Source organism: Dermacentor albipictus, chromosome 4 (assembly GCF_038994185.2).
Source record: "Dermacentor albipictus isolate Rhodes 1998 colony chromosome 4, USDA_Dalb.pri_finalv2, whole genome shotgun sequence".
Lineage (NCBI taxonomy): Eukaryota > Metazoa > Arthropoda > Arachnida > Ixodida > Ixodidae > Dermacentor > Dermacentor albipictus.
Window position 1 is genome coordinate 1403657 of NC_091824.1, and position 6773 is coordinate 1410429.

The 6773-nt window shown below is 42.1% G+C and overlaps 1 non-coding gene across 1 annotated transcript; it reads right to left on the reverse strand.

Annotated features, from left to right (window-relative positions):
* Positions 1-5162: 5162 nt before the first annotated feature.
* Positions 5163-5234, reverse strand: TRNAM-CAU (transfer RNA methionine (anticodon CAU)). The gene has a single exon. It is a non-coding gene; the product is annotated as a tRNA-Met (tRNA).
* Between the last annotated feature and the right edge of the window lie 1539 nt (positions 5235-6773).

The window sequence follows — 6773 nt, forward strand, 5'->3', positions numbered from 1 at the left end:
GATTCTTATTGCCTAATCATTGCCTAAGCGCACATGCCAAGAACGTTTTTTCTTTCTTATACAAATTTATACTGGAATCGCTTACACAATCATCACCTGACTTATCAATGTAAAAAAGCTTCTGTAAAAAGCTTCTAACATTTTCCTGGCCAGCATTGATCGTGATCTGGTGTGTTATTTGGACGACAAGATGGTTCTTAAAGTTTTTAGATACGTGGACGATTATTTGGTGATGTTTAAGAAGCAACCCGGTTTGACACACATGGTTACCGTGCAAGAGACCTTATCTGTCTTTAAACGACACGGGAGGGGTCTAACCTTCACCCACGAATTACCTGAACAAGATAGATTGCAGTTTTTAGATATTAACATCACTTTAACACCAGATCACACGTGTTGGATGTACTCACCACGAGCCCGGAAAGACCTGTTGCCTTTTGAGTCCGCTCATTCTAAGACGGTAAAACGTGCCATTGTTATGCTGTGCCTGAAGGAAGCCCTGCAGAAATCATGTGTTCACCTGGTAAATGACAGCCTCAACAATCAGATTGGCAGGTTGCAGAAGGCTCGTTTTCCCGTTTCCGTCGTGGCTGCTGTGGCAGAGAAGCTTCTGCAAAGCTTGAAACCTAGAACACCTCAAGATGGTGGCGGTCAACCGAAGACCAGACCGGCGGTTCTCCCCTATATTCATAGGGTCTCCCACAACCTGAAGAATGTAGCCAATCGCTACGGTGTGCCGGTGGTATTTTCTGCCCCGCGCAAGTTGGCCTCTTTGTGCCCCCGGATTGTCTCCGGCGAGGAATGCGTGCGAGACTGCACCAAACGTCACGCCACCCAGTTTGTCAGGTGTTCGGTCGGGGTTGTGTATGAAATTCCCCTTACATGTGGAAAAGTTTACATTGGCCAGACGGGCCGTTGTATAAATGAACGACTAAGGGAACACAAGCTCTCTATGGTTAACGAAAAAGGGTCAAATTTGCCCTTACATTGCGGCGCATGCCCTTTGGCTACGCCTGATAAAGCATACCAGCCTTTGCTGGCTAGAACCAAAATCTTAAGGCGCAGTCGTAACCAGGTAGCACGTGAACTCGCAGAAGCTTTTTACATTGATAAGTCAGGTGATGATTGTGTAAGCGATTCCAGTATAAATTTGTATAAGAAAGAAAAAACGTTCTTGGCATGTGCGCTTAGGCAATGATTAGGCAATAAGAATCTAGGTATATATATTTGTGTTCCTTCTGAATAAAATCAGTCGCGAGTTTGCGCCCGTCCATGTCCTTACTCGTCCGTGTCTTTTTTAGCGCAATTCCCTTCTTTAAGTTTGCAAAAGCAATATTGCCGCTAAAATTGGTAATTAAAACTTTATTATAAAGATATTTCTTGTTATTTGTGACGCGAGTCATATTTTCCATGATGCCGCATTTGTATATATTGGCTGCCAAGCCTTACAGTCTGACAGAAGATGTGCACATGGGCTTATCACACGTTATCAGTGCAGCACCCTGTGTTATTTGGCGCAGGGAAAACAGCGTGTATATTTGCTGCATTCGCGATCTCTGGGAAAGAAAGCGAAGAGGAGGGGGACCCGCGGAACGTGCGCGGTATTCAAGGTGGCTGTACTGGAGCTGAAACCCGGAAATTGTCGATATCCTCGACTACGTTAGGGGGGAGGGGGGTTGACAGAAGACCTATGGGCCCCGGGTGCCAGACGACCTAGCTACGCCACTGGTCGTCCCACTACTGTTTCTTTCCCCCTGGTTGGACAAGTGAATGTGGGTGTCGCTCAAAGCTGGAGAGGGTTGCCCAGGAAGCTCCTCTCGAAGTCCTAACAAGTCCTGGGAGGCTACCGATTCTCCCACGGAATCAGAGACGACTGCTGACTGTGCAGACTCGGAAGTGATACAGTCAGACGAACTACTTAGCTGATGCTTATAACTATGAGAAGACGCTATGAGACGGAGAAGACGCTATGAGAAGACGGCGAACAGCGTCAACGTCAAGCCGCTGCAAGAGTTTCTGGAACTCTGACGCTGGCGGGACCGCATCACTTGACGTTGACGCCATCGCTACTAGATACTTTTCAGTTGTAAAACTCCCCCTGGGAGCGGCGCGAGAAGGTGACCCTCTGCCGTCTCCTCTCGCGAGGTGGCGCTGCCCCCATGGTTGGCCCGGTTGGCTGCGGAAGCTTTCCCAAAGCAGCAGCGCGCCGCCGACTCAAATGCCACAATTTTTTTTCTTTGCTGCACTTCGTGGCGCTAAATATCAAAAGAATAGCCTTTTTACATTGTGTACTCTGTAAAAAGCAGCTAATAGGTGAATGAAGAGGACAGTGCCCAATGGGCATTCAAACTCCTCTGGACGTCTACTGGACAACCACTTCTGGATATCTTGGTCATCCATAGGACGTCCGCAGATCGCCTAAGGGCGTACGGCGGACATCCACAGGACTAGCAGGCGCATACTAATTGGCAGTCCGAGGGGTGTCCCGTGGATGTCTAGAACGGATATACGGATGTTCCTCGGACGCAAGAATTTGTTTAGGTTTTGATTGCTAAACGTCCGTCAGACATCCGTACGACGAACTGTGGACCATTAAGGGATGTCTGCAGGATGTTCATTTTTATTTAAATGGGCTAAATAGCACAGTTAGCGTAAACATTGGCTTTGTGTAGAATCTGTGCTGCAAAGATGATGCAGTATACTGACATGCACCACTGAAAATACAACTTGCACCCATGGAACAAAGATTCCAAAGCAAGCTAAGTTTACATAAAATGGACAATCACTTTCACAGAAATTTTTATTCATTTCCATTACAAAAACTCGATTTAATACCTGGAGAGCCGGTATAGTGATGCAAGTGTTACAAGTACTCAAACACAGAACTGCTCACGAGACCATTGATGTACTGCAAACCTGTAACATTCAGAGAAAGAATATGTGACAGTCCTGCATTGTAATAAAAGCCAACAACTTATTTTTAGCACAAACTAAGACAAAGTCTGCAGGTGACAGCTTTTACAGCAGTACTATAAAATTTCCAGCCCCCAAGTGCTATAAGAGTGTTTACTATAAGCACCACTATCAGTAGTATATCTTTAGAAACATCAAGGTGGGCAGGGCCAGGTATAGCACTCAGGGTACTTCAAAAGCATGGTACACTTCTTTCACTATAGTACGATTATTCTTCACCTTAACATCAGGGAGCATGAGAAAAAAGCTCAGAATGCCACATGGTTTACGAGACATGAATAGAGCGCAGGCATTCACTGTTTCATTAGTGTGAATGAGTCTTGAGGTGAGGCTCCTATCCCCGAAAAAAAAAGCTGGCGATCAGTACGCTATCGCGTTTCACTACATTCAGTAATGAGTATACAAGGAACATAAATGTACTAGCAATCCTCACACCTAAAATATCACACAGCTGAGACATAAATTATCTGGACTGTGCCTTTTTTTTCATATTTTAGCAATACCTTGGAAACTGCAAATGATCCCTCCTTGGTTTACACATGCATATGAACAAAAGTATGCAAACAGTAGCTGAAATGTGACAAATTTGCAATGCACTACAAATAAAATACTGTTTCTTCTCGAAAAAGTAAGTCACAGTAAAACAAAATGCAAATAAGAACTGAAACAGTGATTCTCGCTATGTACTAGATAAAAACTCTGGGCTGACAGCAAGAAAACAAATACAACGTTATGCATAAAAGTAAAACGACTAGAAGAGAGCAGACTTTTTGCTGCCAGCAAAGACCAGCATAAATGATAAATACTGCACAGTAAAATAACTATCAAGGAAATTATTGTTTGTAACAAATAAACATAAAACTGGAAGTGACACAGAATGGTTAAATGTGAAATATGTGTAGCATTGACTTGCTACATGCTAGTAGCCCTGCCACCTCTTCCTGAGGAAAAGAAGTAAATAGCAATGAACGGAACGGTTGATATATACTGAAATTGGAGTCCTCATGCAGTACTGCTCAATATAGTGCAGCCTTTCCGACTCACGGCCACATCGTAACACAAAAGAGGTATAATAAAATGTAAACAAACTGTTTCGTAGCCTCACCTTGCAACACACTAGAACTTAGCCATCACTTGAATTGTGAAATATAGTAGTAAGCTTACACTTTAGCATGGTTCCTACAATACCACGTAACATGACAATGGACAACAGGAAGTACACACAAGTGGTACTGTGCATTTATGCATGTTGTGCTGTATGCAAAAGTGTGAACATTTACCAGCTAGTTCAGCTTTCTTTAGTGGTAACACAAACTGCAACGGAAGTAGCCGCATAAGACTGACAAAAATACTGCAATGGAATCGATTACAAAATAATAGAAATATAGTGAGAGGACTACAAGAAAGGAGACATGTCAGCAGCAAATCTATTAAGATCGATACACACAAAAAAGGCCGTTCAGAAGCATGCAGCCATGACTTGCGAGAAAGAAAGACTGCAGTGGACTGGCTGCCCTTCACTCAATGAAGTACTCAGTGAAGACAAAATGCCCACTGATGCCTTGATGCCTTCTATTTCACACCCTTTTGTCACTCAGAATCTGAAAAGTGACATAAATATCAGCAATCAGTCATTCAAAGGAGAAGAAAACTGTGAAAACAATGAATTTAAGCACAAATTGTGCACAAATAATGTTACAATATCAAATGATCAACTGCGGTCTATGAAGGCACTACTACAGCCAATACACCAGAAAAGGAATTTTAAAGTCACAAGTATTCTATTCCGCAGCAGTGGTTCACATATTGGCGCTCGGCTGCTGACCCAGAAAATGCGGGTTCGATTCCTGCTGTGCCAGTCGCATTTCAATGGAGGCAAAATGCTCATGTATTGTAATGTCAGTGCATGTTAAAGAACCCCAAGTGGCTGTAATTCACTCGGACCTCTCCGTTACATTGTCCCTTGTAGCGTGAGTCACTATGAGTTTGATTTTATTTAACCACATATGGTACCTAAGAAATGTGCATTTGTGGTTGGGTATGACAAAAAAAAGCTATTTTTATTAATAATATCATTTAAGAAACTAACAAAGATACCAAAGACAACATGGGTGAAATTACTTGTACTGACTAACTGAAATAAAAAAAATTATAAATTAATGGAATCGAAAGTGGAGGAAAAAACAACTTGCCGCAGGTGGGGAACGATCCCACGTCTTCACATTATGCATGTGATGCTCTACCAATGGAGCTACCGCGGCACCGTCTTCCATCCACTTTATTCACGTTCATATACGTATGTGGTCTTTCACAACAAAGAATGACTAAAACATTTACATAACATGAAAACTAGATCTTCTGTAATTATGAAAATAAAAACATTTTAAATAACGCGGTTTTTCATAAAGTACTTCAATTGTCAATTTCCACTTATTTAGTACACTTGGAAGACAGCAACGAAGAATGTGGAATCAATAATTAGTTCGAGGACATCGTGCACACCCATTCTCTGTATGTCAAGTTAGACAACGGGCTGAATTAGGTTGCAAGGCAGCTAAATTACATATGCGTACTGCATCTGCGCATTTCAGATCTAAGAGCCGAGAAGAGCTGGTACTCGTAGCAATAATCAACTCTCACGATTCCAAACTCAAACGAAAATTCAGTGGTGTGCGCATTATAAGAGACACCTTCAATAGACCGTAATACATTTTTTTTGCAGGGAGATTAAAGTATTTAAAGATGAGAAGAAAAAGAGGGCATTAAACACTTAGTTATTGAGGTACAGGTAGTACATGTTGACACCTATATATGCAATATGCCTAACACTCTGAACAGTTTGACTTTTGCGCTGAGTATGATAATCCCATAAAGATAACATCAATCGTTTTCACAGATGAGGAAAGTTCGATTTCATTACTGGTGAGAAGTAATTTTTGAGATGGTGCACAAGATTTTGAATTAGCTTAGAACAATACAGCCTTAGTGTTACAGCAATTTATGTGTAAGGAGTTTTTAACAGTCCATATATAGGTATTTTTTTTCAGTATTCAATTAATTAGCAGATACAACGAGGTTGTATCTGCTAATGCCACTTTGTGTAATGCCACTTTGGTGTATTACACCCCACAATTTACAAGTATTTCACTATTCTGAGACTAAAATGATAGCAATGCAGTAAGGGAGATTCTTGTTTGTTATTACAGTGTATTAGGAAGAGAAAACAACGTGGTAAAAAAAACGAGGCGTAAGATGTGTCCCTATTTGGGTCAAGTTCAAGAAATGAAAACAAGCATGTGTGGCCATCATGCCTTTCATCATGCTGCACAAAGAAATTCACCTGTTACTTGGTGCACTTCGTCCATTCTGGAACGCTGCTTTTGGGCTTTGGCCACGAGACGCTCGGGTGCATGCCGCAACCAAGATTTTATGGCAGCCTCGATGATGACTGGAGTGCTGTTAGGTGCCTTGCTTGCAGCAGCTGGAAATATATTTTACAGCATGTCATTAAAACAGCTCCACTTAAGCATCCTTTCTACTAGAACGTGGCACTGCATTACGTTAGCATACTACATCTTACTGTGCTACATGAATCATTGCTATGTGAGCCCAGAGCTTTATGCAGCATTTACAAAAATCCTTGGAAATGATGCGGCACTGCATAGATACCCTTATACATAGCTTGTGAAACCAATAACTAGAGCTACAGTCACTTGTGCTCTATGTCCTGGTTTCCATTTTACTTGCTTGTCTGTCCAAGCCTTAAGCTAAACGTTCCAAACATCACTTCACTACATATG